Source organism: Alexandromys fortis, unplaced genomic scaffold, assembly GCF_014885135.2.
Source record: "Alexandromys fortis isolate MF-2015 unplaced genomic scaffold, M_Fortis_MF-2015_v1.1 scaffold_245, whole genome shotgun sequence".
NCBI classification, from domain to species: domain Eukaryota; kingdom Metazoa; phylum Chordata; class Mammalia; order Rodentia; family Cricetidae; genus Alexandromys; species Alexandromys fortis.
In genome coordinates this window covers 879,114-899,874 of record NW_026068139.1, presented here as the reverse complement: position 1 = coordinate 899,874, position 20,761 = coordinate 879,114, and the positions used below count along the sequence as shown (strand labels likewise).

At 42.9% G+C, this 20,761-nt stretch overlaps 1 protein-coding gene across 2 annotated transcripts in view; it reads right to left on the bottom strand.

Annotated features, from left to right (window-relative positions):
- The window catches only part of Hycc1 (hyccin PI4KA lipid kinase complex subunit 1), a 73,699-nt gene extending 62,326 nt beyond the window's left edge, over positions 1-11,373 (bottom strand). For both annotated transcript variants that reach the window (XM_050126602.1, XM_050126604.1), the window contains exon 1: positions 11,179-11,373. The gene's annotated coding sequence lies outside the window, so the exon portion shown is untranslated. The remainder of the gene's footprint in view (positions 1-11,178) is intronic.
- Positions 11,374-20,761: the final 9,388 nt, after the last annotated feature.

Below are 20,761 nucleotides of genomic sequence, written 5' to 3'. Positions count from 1 at the left end.
TAGGAAACCATGATGCCCATTTGGGGGGATGGAAGAGGGGGGTGGGATTGGGGGAGGGGGAGGGAAAGGGGAGGCGGCGGTGGGGAAGAGACAGAAATCTTTAATAAATAAACAAATAAATAAAAATTAAAAAAAATAAAAAAATAAAAATGAAGAAGGAAAAAAAAAGTTTCAGGCAGGACGCCAACAGAGAAACTTTAAGAAATATATAAAGAAACATATTAAGGAGAGTCAACTCAATAGTAATTCTTGAACCAATTCCTTTCTTAAAGTTTACTGAAGACTCCATAGTGGTTATACTAATTTTTATATTAATTTTTATGATATCTAGAATTTGAACAATATATTTTAAGTATTCATTTAAAAATAAAATGTTAAGCCTATTCCATGTCAATATAAAAGAAATATATTGAGATGAGTGTCATTGTTTCATATTTTTGTTAACTTCTTTAATGTTTTGGCTTAACAGAAGACAGTTGGATCCTCATAAACACTTCTGATTGCTATGTAGCCCAGGTGGCCTCTGACTCTCTATGAAGTTCAGGCTGGCCTCAAACTTACATCAAGCCTCTTGCCTCAGCCTTCCAAGTGCTGAGATTTACAGGTATAAGCAGCTATGCCCAGCTTCATTTTATTTATTTATCCTTTATTAAGTATGTTTACATGGGCCAGGCTAAACTAAAATTCATATTTCTCTTGCCTCAGCTGTTGATTGCGTTGGGGGGGTTACTCAGTCTAGGGGTTTGTAACCCACCCTGCAATCAGTTATTCCAGGGTCTCGGAGGGGCGCTACCTGGAAGGGAATGAGCTAAGACAGAAGAAGGAGGCCAAGCAGATTTGTCAAAGTCTCCGTTTATTAGGGACGGGTTACAGTTTATATATGGTAAGGAATGGGGGGCAGGGCATGGAATCTCGCCGCATGGTCCCGGTCACGTAGGCCAGGTTGCGTTCAGACAGGTAGGCCAAGAAGTCACAAGTTGCCACACCTAGCTCCCTGGATAGCTGGAATATGAGGCAGGTTCCGCTAACAGATTAGCAGTTAATTGGGTGTGGGGAAGGTTCTCAATAGAACATAATTGTGGGTGTGGAGTTCTCTGCAGACTCCCCAGGGTGATGGTTTTTGTAATGATTTTTAGGGGGGAAATGGCTCATGACACTCAGCATCCCAAGAGCTGGAATTACAGGTATAGTAAACACGATTATTCTGTTTCTACTGAGGGCAGGGAGGAAGATGAAAGAGAAGGTGGAGAGATGTGCTAATAGCAGCCAAGCTGAAAATAAGAGGGCCACAGAAAGGACATGGTAGGGTACTAGAGGGAAGAAACCAAAAAACCCAGATCTGCCACTTACCTATCTCCATGACTTGGGGGAAAGTCTTGGTTTTAGTATTTTCTTCAGTTGTAACAAAAGAAAGGAAAATGCCTAAAGAAAGTGCATCATCACAGAGTTAGGGTATAGCTCATTGGTAGCACATGTGCTTGTATGTAGTAGGTATGCAGTTGTAGTTTCAATTCTTAGCCTCAAAATATAAATAATAGCTCTCTAGTGTTTACCAGTGTGGTCATATATCCATAATAAGGATATTCCAGAAATGCATGAGTTATGACCCAAGTTTTATGCCAAAATCAAGCAAGACGTCTTAATTTTCTCACAAGTCAAAGTCATTACTTTTTCTTTGCTGGGTAACAAACCAAGTTCGTTGCTCCCATCAGGGACCAGGGCTTTTATTCCATTCTGTTGTTCATCACATTTAATCTCAGAATTCTAGCATGCTGTCTCCAAATGACGAAAGAACTCCTTTGTACATATTCAAAACTAGGTTTTCATCATAGAATCTCAAAAACACTATAAAATCTGACTAACTAGAGCACCACTTGAATACGACTTTACTTCAAAACAATAAGAAATAAATGACTAAAAATTTTACAGACTTACGAAGCATGTAATGAAAAACTGCTGACAAGTCTGTGGCAACTCAGTAGGGCTGATGACCAGAGGGCTCGCAAGCATCAAAGAAACAGGCAGGAGGCAAAAGACACTGTGCTACCTCTGCTGGATCTAACAAGGACAGAATAAGGCAGATGATATTGAGATGTAGCTGTAATGCAATTAGCTGGAATTAACATCATACTAGAAAGCACTGCATCTGGCCTTCCATTTTCTACCTGAAAAGCCCAAACAGGACTGTTGTTAGTGGCTCCTTTGCCCTTAAGAACGTAAAAGCCCATAAACACTTTCTCTTGGTCAAACTAAACAAACTCAGTTGAACTAAAAATTCAGTCACTTGCCACAGTAGTACTGTACTGGGGAGCTGGCCAAGGAGGCAAATAGTTATTTCTTTCTCCATTAAGCTATCCCATTTCTCTCCCATGTTTTGCCTAGAGGAAACATAAAATGTTTGGAGGTTTAGGCATTAAGCTTGGAAATCTGTTTCTTGGGAATAGGCAAGTGAAGGTATTTGAGATGCTGCTGCATACAAGCATATAACCCATCTACATTATTTCCTAGGGCTGTAGTAACAAAGTAGCACAGACTGGGTAAATTAAACACGGAAATTTACCTTCTCCAGGTTCTCCAGGCTAGAGTTTGAGGGCAAGGAGGGTTCCTGCGAGGAGCCAGCCAAGAAAGGGATCTCCCCTTTCTCTTTGGCATGTAGGTGGCTACCATCTTTACATCCTCATCCCTCTTTAACTGTCATGTCCAAAGTTCTAGTTCTTTCAAGGACTCTGGTCATATTGGATTAGGATCTGTTGTGAAACAATGCTCTTGTACCTTGTAAAGATTTGTCACTTGTATTGGTTTAATAAAATGCTGACTGGACAATAGCCAGGCAGGAAGTATAGGTGGGGCGACCACACAAGCAGAATTCTGGGAAGATGAAAGGCTCAGTCTGTAGTCATCACCAAGAGAAAGCAAAATTAGAATGCCTCAAAGGTACCAAGACACGTGGCTAACATAGACAAAAATTATGGGTTAATTTAAATTGTAAGAACTAATTAATAATAAGCCTAAGCTAATAGGCCAACCAGTTTTTAATTAATATAAGCCTCTGTGTGTTTTGTTGGGACTGAATGGTTGCAGGACCAGGCAGGAAAGCAGGACAGAAACTTCCGTCTACAAGTATCCACCGTAATGGCCTCATTTTCACTTAATTACCTCTGTAATGATGCTAGATGCTATCACCAGTTTCATGGGACTTCCACATATATTTTGGAGGTGGACACATGTCCGCCTATAACAGCACTGAAGCCACAATTGACCTGGCTCTTTTTCTCTTGGACTAATGCCTAAATCCTATCCACTTAGTCATAATCTATTAAATGTCCACTATGTCCTACTGACCACAAAAATGGATATGACATAGTAGATGACTGAAGGGATTCACAGTCTGTAAGCGGAGACACGTAAACTTAAAACAGCAGAAGTGAGTGTTCCTTTGTCCATTTTGAAATAAATAAGATGAATCAACGTATAATCAATGAAATAAAACAATAAAAATAAATGCTATTTATATAGGTTTAAGAATATAAACGAAAACACAAAGCAATATGTTTCAATCATTTTGATATCACTCACTTCCCTCTTCTCTTTTCCACACATAATAGCATACAAAAATACTCTTCAAAGCACAGTTGTGCTTTAATTTCTTAAAGCTTTTTGCATTTTAAGTGGCAGTTTTCACTGCTAGAGATAAAGCAAGATAGAAATGTCAAGAGAACCAAATTCCAATTAGCTTGTGGGTTGATGTTTGGAGTGAGTCACTGCCCTTTAATAAGCTGGAATAGGATTCAATCATTAGGAAGTCCGCCAGTGGAGCTCCAGATGTTTAAAGGAAACTGGTGAGCACTGGGTGGATACAATGAGAAAATGCAAGGAAACACTGTTAATGGCAGTAATGCTTACTAACAAGACATAATTTGAAAATGTGACAGATCTAGGCTGACAAAGTAGCTTAGTGGTACAGCACCTGCCTAGCATGTGTGAGGCCCTCGTCCTAGGATCAGTCTCTACCACAGTCTTAGAAGACAGGAGACAATGGATCTTCCCAATCAGAAACTTGGTGGTGGGTCTCAGTACTACAGATGTTTGTCTTAAAAGTTATAGTAATCAAAGCACATAGTTTAGTACGACCACATTGGCTGGTAGAACAATCAATTTAGTTTAGTAGAAGCTGAAGTATAAAATAATTTAAAAAATAGTTTCCAAAAATATTAAGTCATATACTAAACATCAAAATGATCCTAGATATTGCTTTATGGCTGACTAGGAAGCTAAAATTGGCACAGCAAACATTTTTTATCCACCCAAGGTACTTGAAAGTCCTAGAATGGCTGTTTAATCTCTAAAGTATTGTAAGCATTTCTTTTTCAGCTGTGTTGTTTCTGAAGAAAGTATTTTGTTTTGTTTTCTTTTTTTAAAGAAAGAACCTGCTTGGACTTTTTGACAATAATTAATTCATGATTGATAGAATTCAAATTTCATAAATCACATTCTATTGTAATCAACTCCTGGAACTTTCTAACATGATGGAGTGAAGAGATCTGCTCTGACTGCTGACTCACAGCCAGCTCAGTTTTATTTCCATGACAATGCTGGCCTTCCTAAGGAGTGACTACAGAACCTATTATAGCTCTCACAGTGAAAACAGCAAATTCTACTCTTATCTTTCTTAGTCTTTGTTAGCTGGTCCTTTTTTTATATATATAATCTTCCCAACTTAGCATTATTATGGGGACATATATATACATGTACACTACACACAGAAATCCTTAAAATTAATAACAATACTAATAAACTGTAGATGCTCACAATGAGTCTATGAGATAACTAACAAGAATGCGCCTCAGCATTTTACAGTTTCCTAAAGAACAGCTCTTCCCCTTCCACTGCCTTCGGGCTCCTTCCATCCTTCTTCATTCTGTGCTGACTTTCTGATGCAGCAGCCTCATCTACGCCGCTGCCTCCAGCTGCCTGCCATAGACTTCTCCCTTACCCAACCCCATACTGTCAACTTTGGCTCTCATCATAAACTCTCCACAGCCTTACAGACAGCAAATCAGCCAGCTCTTCCTCCAGACTCATCCTTTACCTTTGCATCAAGTGTCTTTCTTCCATCCTGAACTTCTATGTCTTGACCTCACAGAGGACAACACTCCGGTTTTTATCGTTCATGTGACTGTTCTCTGTATTTCCTAGACACGTCTAACAGTCTGTTAGACTTCCATGGCTTAGGGGCTGCTTCTTGCTCCACCCATTTCTTAATCATTGTCACCTTCTTCTCCATTCCCTTAGCAAGACCAACTTCATGCTTCAGAATTTTCCAAAATGGTCTTCCCTCTTATAATTACGTGTATGCTTTAAGAACTGTGCTGTCACTCTGCCTGTAACATCTATCAACTAACAAATCACTGTGACCTTTGAAATTGGGTCAAAAGAATAAATAATACATCTAGCAAGTTCAGAGAAGTCAGAGTGGCAACATTCTATGACCGATGAGAACAGACAGTCTGGATACTGATTAGAACCAACCCTCTCAACTCTTCATTCATATTTCAAAGGGGGGAGTTCAGAAAGCTCATAATTGCCCAATTTAAGCACTTTTAAAGCTTACATTCTTCTCTTAAATTCCCTAGCTTACAGATCATATCACTCTATTCTTTTTGTTTTAAGACAGGGTCTCAGTATGTTGTCCAGGCTGGTCTCATAGGCTCTGGTACTAGCTGCCTCCTCAGTGTCCAGAGTAGCTGGAACCGACTACAGACATTGTCACAGTGCCTGGCCCTTACATAGACATAAACAAAAATGAATACAAATCTTCCAGGAGCTGAAACCCAACATGATTCCCATAGCATAAATTGATACAAATGACTGAATGAATTCTTAAGCATTAGAATGAGAAACAAATAATGTTCATCAAGTAATCAAAAGACTCATTGTACATTTACTACTGAATGCTACCCTGACACAAAGCTCAAAGAGAACAGACATTCTGACTACAACGGAAAGTACTGTTTTTCTAACTCGTATAACAGTACTTTTACTGTAACTGACTTTACAACATACAAACAGGACTTGGGAATACAAATCAAGCTTGGAGACCCAACAAACCTAGGTCTTAAACTTTAATTTAAGTCTGGGCACAAGTTTTAAACTGTTAAGTATATTGTATATGTTTTATAAAAATTAATTTTAAGTTCCCCATCTCATCTCACCCTACTCCAGAGTCACTACTAGTATCACCGTATTAAGATACATTTATTAAATACAATATCAACACAGAAGAGACCAGTAATAATTATGATGGGGCACCAAAATATAATTATACAAAGATGGAAAAGAATATTTCAAATAAGTGATTATATTTATTTTTCAGAAATAAGGAAAGCAAAAAGTAGCAAACCAGAAAGAAGTTAAGAAAATGATGTGAATACAGGGACTTGGGGAGATGGCTTAGATGGGCAAGGGCTTACTACACAAGCATGAGGACCTGAGTTTGTCTCCAGCACACCCAAGTAAAGGCTGGCATGGCTGCTAGCTCGGTGCTGGAGAGTGGAGGCAGGAGGACTTCCAGGGCTTTGCTGGCCAGCTAGCTAGCCTAATTGTCTAGCTGCAGGTTCAACAGAAGACTCTGACTCAGAAAATAAAGCAGAGAATGACTGAAGAAGCCAACTGATGTTGATGTCAGGCCTACTAGAACATATGCAACATGCATACACAGACAGTGGGAGCTGTGATTTTAGACACGGATTGGGTTTCAACTCCCTATACTTAACCTGAACTGAGACTTAACATCTCAGTCTCAGTTTTTAAGCTGTAAAATAGGAACAATAATCTTTATTTCATAAAATTGTACAATTAAATTATTTAAATTATAGAAAGGATCTAATCCCAATTTGAGATCTCAACAAACTGCAAGGAAGACGTATATGTTTTTACAGCTATACTACTTCAAATCTGCCGAGGGAGAGATGGCCAGAGCAAAGAGAGAGGAGCCCCTTCACAACCTCTGCCCAGACTCTTTCCTTGTATTCAGAAAACAAAGCACTACAAAGTTTCTAATAGTGGAAAGGGTACACTATGAGGCCATTCTCATCCACTGCAGAAAGGAAGCTCATCAAGATGCCTTAATCCCCAGAAGAGAACCCTTCAGTGAAATCTACTAAGAAGTCTCAAACAACTCACAAAGCAGCAGGTCAAAACGACACACTGTCATCTTAACACACATTCCGAGGGCATGTGATCATATTTGATATTTCAACTCAAAAAAAGAAAAAGGACAAAAGATTTTTTAACAGATCATAAATGAAAATCTTGAATATTTGACTGTGAAACCCTAAAGGCATTCTTCTGCACTAAGGCTGACTTCTTGGGATTAGCTAGCGTACCACGGGGCTCATCCCTGGGGAAACTAATCCTTCCTCTCTCAAGCACCCATTAATTGCCTGTATCTCTTCCTTGAGGGAGAAACCTCATGAGAAATTCCCCAGCCACAGTGACATGCCAATTGGTATGGTCATTTTTTTTTTTTTGGTTTGATTTAGGAAACCACATTGTTGCAATTTCCTGGTACACACATGAGATTCCCCTGTCTCATAGCAGACATCCCAGCTGTCCTCTGACTCTTAACCTTTCCAACCCCTCTTCCATGATGTTCTGAGCCAAAGGTGTAGAGGTTGTGTTGTAGATGTATTAACTGGGGCTCGGCACCCCATAGTCAGTATAAAAAGGATTTCCAACTGCTAAATGTCCTCTTTCCCCTGCTCAGATAAGCAGCCTAACTCTGAAAGGACCAAAACAATTGTCTGAGCATTTGGTTTTCAAACAGTAAGCAACAAACTGTTAATTTCCCACATTCCCCCTCCCTCCCCCCAAAAAACTGACCAAGCATTCCATAGCAATGCTAAGGGTCTCAGGAAACGTGTTCTCCTGAAGGACATCTTTCTCACGATATTAGGATGTGCTCTTGCATTTTTTTGAGAACCTTTAAAAGGCACTTCAGGAAACCAATCTTGGTTGGTACTATTGACAACATCGACAATTATTATTTTTTAGATATTTGTTTATTTATTATGTATACAGTGTTCTGCTTGCATGCCAGAAGAAGGCATCTGACCCCACTATAGATGGTTGTGAGCCACCATGTGGTTGCTGGGAATTAAACACAGGACCTCTGGAAGAACAGCCAGTGCTCCTAACCACTGAGCCATCTCTTCAGCCCATTAACATCAACAATTATAACAAAGAAATATGGTATCTTTATTATCTTGTTCCTTATTAAAGATATTGCTTCCAGAAATATTCTTATTTCTTACTGGTCGGCCTTCTCTTCAGCTCCTTAAGGATGAAGTTGGAATAGTTATCTTATTTTTCCCCAAATCTCTTACCTTCAGTCTACATTTTTCTTCATGAACGCGTGCAAACCATTATTAAATTCTTTCAGGCTATGCTCTATTGTAGTGGGCTTTTTATAAAAGAATTCTTTTTTTTTAATGTGTCTGAATGTTTTACCTACATATATATAGCTTACATACATGTGTGTATGAGAGAGAACTGAGTGCCTAGTGACTTTGAAGGTCAGAAGAGGGCATCAGATCTCCTGGAACTGGGGTTATGGATGATTGAGAACAACCAAGTGGGTGCTAGGAACCAAACTGGGGCCTTCTGCAAGAGCAACAGTGCTCTTAATCAGTGAGCCAATCTTCAGGCCCTAAAATGGGTTTTCAACCATGTTCACACAATGAAATTATCTAGGAAACCAATAATATTTTTAAAGGTTTTAAGCTTTTTTTTCCTGAGGTTTAAATGTTTACAGGCAAGCACCCTATACCAACAGGAAGTAGATGACCGATCCTTGGGGATCAGAAGGAAAGATTACAATGGACACAAACTCTAGGAGGTAATGATTTTATAAATCATTACTTTAACAGTGGTAATGATTTTATAAATATAAACATATTAAGCATTAAATGGCACCACTGAAATATGTATAGTTTATTATATGCCAATTATACTTCAGAAGTTCTTGTTTAAATAAATGCTGATGCATAGGTCCTATCCTGCCCTCATTGTTAAAAGGGCAGGGATTCCTTCTGAGAGTAAAAAAATTTAAGTTCCACAAAAGATTATATATGTGTGGCCAAGATAGAGAAGTGCTATTCCACGGCCAGAATTTTCTTCCTTCCTTATTTCAATTCTTTTGAAATGCCTCACGCACACATCACTGCTTTATTGCCACCAGGAATCTGATGACTGGCTTCTGAGCTACTCTCAAATCACCTATGAAGACCTTCTGGGCTTGATTACAAAATAAATAACAGGCAACAGGATGCTAAATAAGAGTGAACTAGAAGATATATTTAAACGTACTGTCAAAATTGCACCATTCTTTAAAGATGCAAACAAAAGGGATTTTATAAGATAGAAGAATCAAAAACAAACAAAAAAGCTAGACAGAGGATATGGCTCAGATGTTAAAGGCACTTGCCACCAAGCCTGATGACCAGATAAGATAGGCATCCACAAGGTGGAAGGAGAGAACAAACTGATCTCGGTGCCATTGCAATGGCATGCACGCGTACACACACACACACACACACACACACACACACACACACACACTTTTTGAATTTTCAAAAGGAAAGACAACAGGAATTGTTCACTGGCCCAGCCCCTCTCTACCCGGCGTTCATATCCAGAAGCTGTTAGTCCTGATTACCAACAGATTTCTAATCTGTTTCTGACAATAATGTTAATAAATCAAATGACTTTAAAATGCGTCAACTGACCCGGGCGGTGGTGGCGCACGCCTTTAATCCCAGCACTCGGGAGGCAGAGGCAGGTGGATCTCTGTGAGTTCGAGGCCAGCCTGGTCTACAAGAGCTAGTTCCAGGACAGGAACCAAAAGCTACGGAGAAACCCTGTCTCGAAAATAAAAAAATAAAAAATAATAAAATGCGTCAACTGTAGAACCTGTTTTCTAAACGCACGTGGGGCTTCCTCTTGCCACTAAAGTGATCAGATTATCTGCACATCTGACTTCGATGCTACTCCTGACAGAGCATTCTTTTCTTCTTTCTTGTCCTTTCCTGTGCTTCAAAACGTGGTTCAAAGATTCATCCTGTAAATCTTAAAATGTATTCATCTAAAGGGAAAAGGTGCTCACAAATGACGGAGGGCTGGTGCTCTTGGCAGCAGAGAGGTCTTAGGAAAACACATCTCCCAGAACTATCTCTTTGCTTCAAGGTTACACTAATCTTTATGGCTTTATGTAGATAAAAGTTTAAAAACTGAAAACCTCAAACTGCAACATGTTGCATGAACTATAGGGCTGGCACATCTCCAAAACCCTGTGTTACCCGAAGGACACCCACTTTGCAAAAGGCCAGTGTAGCCTGAAGCCTGCAGCAGTCTTTCTGTAGTAGCAGCACTCCCCCTACCTGAGCCACGCAGCCGCTGCTAGCGTGCGATAGCGTTTTATCCTAGAGCCAATTCTGTGCCGTGCAAAACCACTAGGGCCAAATTTAAATCCTTCAGGAACTCTAAAGATACAAAGCACACACATGCACGCTGCAGGGCAGACACCCAATTTCGCAGAAGTGTGCAAACTTGGGGTGTTTTCGTGGCTGGAAGGAAGGTTTGGCGGAAACCCCAACGATTCTCGAGCGCGGTCACTGCTCGAGAAAAGGCAATACTCCAGGGTCCAGGGCGGCGCGGGCAGAAGAGTAGCTCTCCGAGTGATGGATAGACCAGCCTGGCACTCTGAACCCCGCAGCCCCTCGGGACCTGAGACCCGGGAAAGCACGACGCTGAAGAGCACCGGGTCTGGGGAGCCCGCGTGGGCCGTGGGGCCGGACGTTGGGCGGCGGGGACGAGTGGGCAGCGGCCGTAGGCTACCGTGGGCTCGGCGCTAGGCCGACCCTGGGGCGCCCGGAGCTCGCCGCCCCAACCGGGAACCGAGCCTCGTCGGCAGCAGGCAGCCGGAGCAACCAAGTTCAGCTTCCCGGGCCGCCCCGACCGCCCAGCCTCGCGCGGGAGCCGTTAGTCGCAACGGGCCGCCGCCCCAGGACGAAGTCCTCGCCGGCCGCCCCTAGCTGCCTCAACCCCGCTCCTCCCAGACCAAAGAAAGTTCTCGGTCTCCTAGCGCCCCGGGGGCCGGCGTGGGTCTCGCGGCGGACTCACCAGAGCAGCTCCGGGACCCACCGGGGCCTCGCCTCGTGACCACGGCGACCGGGCGACTGCGCTCCTTCCGCAGACGCGCCACCTGCCCCTCTCCGGCTAGCAGCACCGGTCCGGGCGAGCCATCTTCCCTCCTCTCTCTGACTGACAATCCAGCCCCGACAGCCGCCACTGCCGCCTGCCTCTCTGACAGGCACCACCAGGGACCCGTCCCCAGACAGCCAACCACCACCGCCCCACGTCGGGGTAGCCTATCACTAGCCCCCGGGGTGGGACCAGAACAACTTCTCCACCAATGAGATTCTGCAGTTGCTGGAACTAGGATGGGGGGCGACTTGAGTGGGCGTGGTCTGAGAGATGGGCGTGGTCGGGGAACGTCCAGGGGAGATGAGTGACTATAGCGTTTGTAGTGGCCCCTAAGCGACTACCACCGGTCAAGGTCTCAGACTCTCTGAGCCCTTAGAGCTTATGGGCTTCTCAGAAGAAATTATGCCTTACTACATGCTGTAAAGCAAACGATATTTTATTACTCAAGTAAATCATTTCACGAGAGTGTATCAAAATTTGATCAGATCCTCTGAGGGAGGAAAAGTACGTTTTCAGAAGTAGCAATGAAAATTCTTCTCTTTTATTATATTCATTGTTTTTGATCTTAGTCTTGAAAATTTCAAATATGGGGTTTAAGAGATGACTTAAGAGTTAAAAGTACTGACTGCTCTTGCACCCAAGGGGTGGTGGTGTTCACACCCTCTGTAACTCCAGTTTCAGGGGCCAGTTGCCTTCTTCCGGCCCCTGCATTCATCCATGCACAGGTGCACATAACACACACACAGACACACACACAAATTTAAAATTTTTTAACAGGCAAAAGGGGAATGGAGAAATGTCTCAGCTTAAGCACACTTGCTGTTCTTCCAGATGAATTGGGTTCAGTTCCTGACACCCACATCAAGGCTCATGGCTGCCCTTAACTACAGTTCCAGGGGATATGGCCTCAGAAGGTACCTGCACAGACATGGTACACATACATACACTCAGGCACACACAGACACACATTAAATAAATAAGTCTTTTTCTTATAAAAAAGAAATTCAAATATTTTTCTCCACTTTCTCCATGAGCCATTTTCCATCTTCCCTGCCTATTTTCTCCTTAAGATAATATTATGTGTAAGGACTAAGAAACCTACACCCTGTCAGCTGGCTACTGCGTGTGTTCTACCACATCATCTGACCTTATAAACCTCCCCTATTTACAATCCTCTCAACTCTGATCTGATGAAACTGAAGAAGAGAAGAAGAAGAAGAAGAAGAAGAAGAAGAAGAAGAAGAAGAAGAAGAAGAAGAAGAAGAAGAAGAAGAAGAAGAAGAAAAGAAGAAGAAGAAAAAAAAGAAAAGGCACCCTCCAACCCTGAAGAAAGGAAGTCTTCTAGCTTAAGGCTATATATGAAAAAAATTTCTTCCAAAGCACTAAGCAACTTTTTAAAACAAGCCAAAGAAATAACAACCAATCAACCCGTTTTAAGTTTCATTAAGCATATTGCTAAAACAAGATTATCCTTCCAAAGACATAGCTGAGTATATAAGATATGGTGTTAAATTCAACAGAACCATGTTCAATGGGTGGTGGGGAAAACAAGAAAAATCAAAGAACTGCACAGAGAAGATGTCTGAGTTGATTCTGAGAGGACGTGTAGATCCAAGGTGATGACACACACCTATACCCCCCAGCTGCTGGAGGAGAGGCAGAGGATCACAAATCTGAGGCCATCCTGCACAATTTAGTAAGACCCCATCAAGGCAAACGTTTCAAAGGGCAGAGGCCGTGGTTCTGCAGTAGGACACCTGCTAGCTTGTGCTAGCCACAAGTTTGGTATTTAGCACCAAAGAAAGCTTTAAGTCAAGGGTCTCTTCAAAAAGAGAACAACACACCCCAAGTCCCAGAGCGGACAGGGAACACAGAAAAATGAACGGGGTGAAAAGACAAGAAGTCACAAACTAGCCTACAGCAAAAAGTTTAGATGGAACTATGAAAAAACCAAAGGCCTCATCTAAGATGTTGGAAGAAGTCTCTGTTGTACCATCCCAAATGGCAGCAACTCACTAAATGTGGCTGTTGACCACTTGGGATATGGCATGATTGGGAATCTTGGGTTTTGTGTTGTTTTTTCAATTTTTTGTAAGGGCTTTTTGTGGTGTGTGTGTGTGTGTGTGCTGTAGCATGTATGTGAAGATCATTTTTTTTAGAATTGCTTCTCCCTTCCATCTCTGTGTGAGTTCCAGGCATCAAGGTCAGGTGGCCAGGCTGTTATGGTGAGTGCCATTAACCAGTAAGCCATCATGCCAGTTCAGGAACTCCGGTATTAAACCTCAGGGTTATAATTTAGTCTATAGGCAATGAGCAACCCTCAGAAGTGTGAAGTGCGGGTAGTTGAGGTTTTTATGAGACATTGTCTCACTGTGAGCTTGCCTCCTTCCCTGCTTCCAGGGGTCCACTCCCATGTTCAGCTCAACAGAACTTTTAAATTACATGGTCAATAAAATGTTGCTTCATTTAGAAGGTCAAAATTCAAAAACAGAATAGAGTATCTAGTCCCTTTGACCAATTAGTGGTTTGGATGTAATTGTCCCCCATAATCTCACAGGGGGTAGGAGGTGTGGCCTTGTTGGAGTAGGTGTGGTCTTGTTGGAGCAAGTGTGCCAGTGTGGATGTGGTCTTACTATCTCAAGATGCTACCCAGTTTCTCAGACCGCTTCCTGTTGCCTGAAAGATATAGGACTCTCGGCTACTTCTCCAGCACCACGTCTGCCTGCATGCCGCCGTGTTTCACCATAATGGTAACGGCCTGAACCTTGGAACTGTAAGCGAGCCACTCCCATTAAATGTTTTCCTTTGCGGGAATCTTAACAGGTCAGCCCAGGTTCTGGCAGAGAATTGGCCTGATCATTTCTATCTCCTGGGAACAGATGAGTGGGAGTGTGTAGCCCCAAGGCACAGGGACAGGAAGCCTGAAAAGTTAAATTCTGCTTTCAAGCCCTGGGGAATAGGGGAGTGAAGGTCCTGAGAAAGACGGAAATCTGAAGACTCAACTAGGTCATAAACAAGATACATAAGATGCACACAAGAAGACACACTCATACAATCAGTTTTACTGGCTATAGGCCATGTGAGCCACTGATGTGTTGGCCTGGTTTAAAGAGCCAGCGTGTCTAATGGTGGGAAGGACAGGACCACGGAAGATCCCAAAAGCTGAAGACCTAAGCCACACCAGCGGAATCAGGGCTGGAAGGTGGGAGGAAACACCAGCTTCCCGGATTGTACAGGCTCTTGACTCATCACACATACAATCCAGCGGTAGAAACGCACAGCACAGAGAGCTGGGTAACAAACGTGAAACGTTAACCGTTAATCTTTTGATGCAACCCTAAGTGAGATGGCATGAGGGAGTACACAATGCATTGTTCCAGCAGAGGAACAAGTCCTGCAGTCAAGCATGACGAAGGAGGCTTCGTGGAGGAGGTGACAGCGGAACTGCGTCTTGAGAAAATAGGAGGAATTTCAATCAGGAAAAGAGGCCTGGGGAGGAAAGTCTTGGCATGCCTGGGAAAAAAACAGAGTGGGCCAGCACAAGCAATGCTCAGAGGACATTGAACGCATCCCTGCTGGCTACAGCCTGGCATCTTGGCTGTGAACAGAGTGCCCTGTACAAGCACAAGAGAGCACGAAGACAATATTCCTTCTCTGTTCTCTGTCTACTCACTAGAATCGCTTAGGTTATTTTCCGAAATTACTAATACTCAACCTACCCTATCAATCAGGAGGATGACATTGGAACAGTTTTCTAGTGCTAAATTCAGACCGTGTAGATGGATTGACTGAAAAGACACTGGACTCGAAGTATACTTTATGTAAATTTGTGTTCTTCCTTCAGGAAGACAGGAAATAGTCTACTGCCAGGCTTCACTTTCTGTTCTACTGTTGTGAGCTAATATAAAATCTACCTAAGTCTTCCTCTAAGTCAAAATCAAACCAAAGAACAAATTTCTGTTTGCCAACTACTTCCTATCACAAGTTGTACACACTGATTTCTAATAATAGGAGTCTAATAATAAGTTAACTGCTACACAAAGCCGTTTATGTTTTAGTAGCAAAACAATGGGGGAGGATAAGAGAACATTCTGTTTTAAAGAGGAAATTCTTTTAATCTACTTTATAAAAGTCATTATATTCCAGGCCCTTCCTGCCTGTCTTTGCTAATCTTTGCTGTCTGTGAGCACAAGTCCACATAAACTGTTAAGATGGCTTCACCATCCTGAGAGTAGGTCTACAAGAAGGCCAGCTGAACATTTTCCCTACGATACCAAATCCTAGGAACTTTAGGAAAAGCGACATCTAAAATGGATTTCTACTGAAGTGTGGAAACAAGAAAATAGCATGACTTTTTAGTAAAATGAAAGGATTTTATATTGAAAAATGTGGGAAAGTCAGGCATGGTGGTATCCACCTATAACCTCAGCACAGGGGACACTGAAACAGGAGAACTGCCACAGTTCAAAGCCACTGTGAGCTACACAGTGAGCACCAGGTCAGCAGGGGCCACAAAGTCAAATATTGTCTAAAACCACCAAACAAACAAGAAACAGTAAGATTATGTCCAAGTTTTGCTTCAATAGTATGCTAAACATATGCAATCTAAAACCTTCGTGTGACTAACATTCAGAGGTTTTGCAGTACGAGATGCTGGGCCCGAGTTCCACACGGCCCACTTCATAGAACTGTATAACTCAGGGCAGCAAAGCTTAAGAGGTGGCTGAAGGAGTACTACAAAACAACAGGAATGGCGATGGCTGCTTCGAAGAACTTGAACTGACTGCTGGAAGAAAGAAAAATCAATCACAGTGTGGGCTGAGCTAGAACACCAGGGAACCGAGGCTTCGGAAGCCAGCAGAGGGTGGAGTTGATGAGCAAAGCGATGCTGGGCGGGAGAGAATGGACACACAGCGCAGAGGGCAGAGAAGACAGTGGCAGAGCAAGTCACCGTCATACAGTCACGTCTGGGTCATCTCAGACCTTTCTCCAGGGACAAGGACACAGTCTGTTTCCCACAGCTGCACTGGATCACTCTGCACGCACACACACACACACACACACACACCATGTTTGCATGCCACCTCTGGGAGGGCCAGCTGCAGCTGGTCACACGGCCCCAAAGGATTCCCATCTCCATCATCTACAGCCTCATCTTGTGTTTCACTTCTGTAGAAACCACTAAGGAGACTTGCAGAATTGTGAGCTGTGACGTGAGACACATTTGGAGTTTTGTCCTTGTTCCTGGCTCATAGTTCTCACAACCCTAGTTATTCTCTAAATGATCAAGACAAAAAAAAAATTAAAGTATATGGTCTTTTGACTTTAGTTTCTAAAGCAACTTTGAAAGGGCATGAGAGGGATAAAGGAGAATGCCAATCTCCTGCTATACTGTTGGGGTACTCTAGGACTCATGCAGGCTTCAGCAAAATCTTTCTTTCTGACCTCCTCCTAGCCTTCTTTCACCTCTTCTCTTTTCTTCCAAAGGCAGGCTATACAAATTAGAAACTATTGCGAATCTCCCCCTGACTTGGTCTTAGAGCTGCCCATAGGGAAATGCTCTCACACTCCCCAACAGATAGCAGATCCTTCTTAGAACCCCCTATTTCAGCAGACTGCTGTCCTACACCCAGAAGAATGCTACACAGAGAAGCCAAGAAGAATCTGAACAGACAGGCTTTGCTGGGTTTCCCCTCAGTCTGTTAGCATTAGGCCATGCCTTTCTGTCTAATCACACTTCTACATGACTGTCCACGCTTCAACCATGCTTATGCAACAGTTCCCATGAAAGGGGGCAGGTTTCAGAAAAATCTGGACAGCTAAACATGTGAATGCTTGCACAAGTCAGCAAGAACTTATGCACATGCAGAAGGGCAATGCACTCAATTGCAGGGGGGCAGAGGCTCCTGCCTGGAGATTCCTCCATTCCTTGCTCATGCATCTCTTTGTCTATCTGGTTAACTGTATGCTTTTAGATATTCTTAGAAAGCTAGTAGGCATCACAATATTAATGTTTCCCTGAGTTCTGTGAGGCTTAAGCAAATTAATCAAACCTAAAGAAGAGGTTATGAGAGCTCCAAACTTAAGTCCGATAATCAGAAATTTTGGAGGCCTGGATTTTTTTTTTTTTTTTTTTACCAGTATCTATCTGACTCCCACAGCCTTTGGGATCAAATACTATGTCCATGTAGAAAAAATAGTCAGAACTGAAGTATATTAGAAAATACTCAGCTGGTGTTTTCTGCACAGCTGCTTGCTGGCTTGCTGGTAGGGAGAGACCCACACACACATTTGGGGATCATGGAAATGATCTGTAGTAGACTTTCTCAGATTGCCAGCCTTATTATTAGTTATGAATGCCCGGCCTTGTCTTATGCTTGTTCCACTAGCTCTTATAACTTAACCGGGTTCTCATCATCTATGAGCCTCAGGGCTGTTTACCTTTCTTTCCTTCTGTATGTCCTGCTCTCTCTGCTTCTTCTGTGACTGGCTGGCGGCTGCCCGGCTGTCCCTGCCTTCCTCCCTCATTCTCTCTCCTCTCCTTCTCTTTGGAGCCTAGAATCTCTCTGCCCTCCGGGTCCACCTATCCCTCTACTTCCTAGCTAATGACCATTCATTCAGCTTTTTATTAGACCAACCAGGTGCCTTAAGTGGCAAAGAAACACACCTTTACACCATTAAACAAATGTAGCATAAACAAATGCGACACACCTTTACATAGTCAAAGTAATATTCCACCACATGGTCTGTGTCATGGGTGTGTAGGAGGAGGAACTGGGTTGATTCTTACTATGTCTTCAGATAAAGTGAAAGATGCCAGGTGGATATCGTTTTGCAAAGGGAATTTATCCTTCAAGGTTGGTATACATTTTTCTGGAAATAATATCCCTGGAAAATAGAGACCATCAGCCCAGTGGTGAGCACTGATCTGGCACGTGTAAAGTCCTAGGTTAAATACCCAGAGTATATGCACTCAGGTGTTAAACCATCATTATGGGAATTTGAAGGGAAATGGTGCTTTTCTCTTATCTGTTAGCAATGGAACCCTGGGTGGTGCTAACTGGCGAGCCATAAAGACAAGGCAGGATTCAACGACCAGCTGCTCCTCTTCAGTAACTGAAACTGAAAATCACCAAGTTGTCTCCTAAGATATCATATTAGCCAAGGTCTTCTGAAGGAACTAGGGAAGAGTTACCACGTCTCTTTCATAAATCATATTTTTGAAAATAATTTGTGATCTGGTAAAAAAAAAAAAAAAGACATTTCCTTCACAATGTTCGACAGCTAGGGAGCTATTTAAAGACACTGGAAGTTTCACAAGAAGACAAGCCAGCATTGCAGAAACGTGGAGAAATCATAACCTTTGTTTTCTTCTGTGTGTGCTTTTACGTCGATAAACTAAATGTTCTATCATACACTAAGTCTTTCTTAAGGTTCCTTTTATTTTTAGTTACATGTATACATGTATGTGTGTGTGTGTGTAGGTATGTACATGTGTGTGCAGGTGCCCATGAGGACATGGCTACCCCTGAAGCTGGAGTTACAGGTTGCTGTGAGCCATCTATGGGTAGAGGAAACAGAACGTGGGTCCTCTGCAAGAGCACTATGCATTCTTAACCACCGAGCCATCTCTCCAGCCCTCAGGGTTAAGTTTTATTATCAAATAAGAGGAAGTGCAAATTATTTTTTACGATGAGGCAAAATCAGACCGTGCATGCTGGCTGTTCATGCTTCCTAAGTGAAGTTCCGTTCCACATCCTTCCTTTTACTCCTAGCCCATGTATTTACCATTCAGACTTCTCTAAAATGTGTTTCTGTTTCGTGCAGAGAAGCTCCCATTGGTGCAGACAGGCAAAAGACCTCACTAGAGAATGTTCAGTGTAGAACCGTGAAATGGTGTATCAGTTTGCCCTGCCAGATAGGAACCCGGAGAACAGAAAATATGTTGGTAAATGTGATAAACAATGACCGCCCCAGAGGAAGTTGAGCTGCGGTTTGTCATCTTTGGGTCCCCTGCAGTCGCAAAATGGTCAGTCACAGGGGAAGTTCAGACACACAAGTTAAAGGAGTACATGAAATAATGGCAGCTTCCTTTATTTGTCGCAGTTTGGTTTATAGCTTCTGCTCAGGTTCACACACTTATCTCCACATGCACAGGGGAAGTGCTAGGTCATGGGAGGTTTCCCGTCACACCGCCCGCCCTGTTCAGGAGCCCAGTGCATTGTAATTATGTTCAATTTTATATCTCATTTGTGTCACTTTCATCTTGGAAAATCATTTCCTATGTGTTGGTCTGTCTGTCAGAAATCGGAGGCAGCAAGGAACACACACACATCTTTGGTTGCCTCTCTGAGTGCTGTGCAATTCCCAAAGCAACTGGACGAGCACAGACACTGGAGGAAGGGCAGGTGACTCTGAGACCACAAGTCAAGCTGCACGGAGAGGGATGAGTGGGGGAGCAAGAAGAGGCACACCCTCTAGCAGCTCTGCAGCCCACTCTCTCTGGTTTCTAAAGGCCCAGGGAGTCCATCAGATGAACAATATTTCCATGTTTTAATTTTGTTCTCATCTGCTTAGTCATCATCACCACACCCTAATATTTATGCCAAGGAATTGTCCAACACAGAACAGAACAGCACCACACGTTCAGTTAGAACATGCCTGCTTCCATTTCTTCATCCACCTGTAAAAGTGACACAGTTCGTCACACAGTTCCCCTCAGCCTCCTGTGCTGGCAAAGTCAAAACACATAATCTTTCACTTTCTTTTCTACCCCAGCACAGACATGGTCTGCCAGCTGCGCTGTGCCGTTTGCAGGGTATCAGTCTAAAGACCTCTATAGGCCAGACCATGAGTCTAAGCCTCAAAGTGACTCAAGGATTTTTTTTTTTACAGTGTTGGATTTATCAGCAAGGTGGGCTGTCAAAAACTTATCAAAGATTCAGTGGCTATCCTTAAGAAAGAAAGGGGAGGGTAGAGAGAAGGGATCTGTGATTAGACCAGTCCTAGAGAGCTCTGGAGACCGTGGACAAGAAGACGTGGCCTGAGGCTGTGCAGGTTGACTAGGGTGACTGTTGAAGGAATCTAGATGAAAGGAAAGGTTCAAGGTGAGGTGGGCCATACAGAACTGGGTCCAGCCCACCAGTTCTGCTCTTGTGACATTTTAAAATTGAAATGCAGGGCCTGGAGAGATGGCTTAGCGGCCAAGAGCATTGACTGCTCTTTCAGGGGACTCAGGTTAGCTTCTCAGCACTCACACGGCTGCTCACAACCTTCTATAACTCAAGTTCTGAGAGATTTGACACCCTCTTCTGGTCTCTGTGAGCCCTATATGCCTGTGGTACAGAGACATGCGTACAAGTGAAACACCCATACACATAAGCAAAAACTTTTTAAAAATTTAAGTACAGTAATCCTTTGCTTCCTGACAGAGGATGTTTTCCAAGACACCCCCACTCCCAGAGGATGCCTGGATATATGAGCATGGTATCAAATCCTA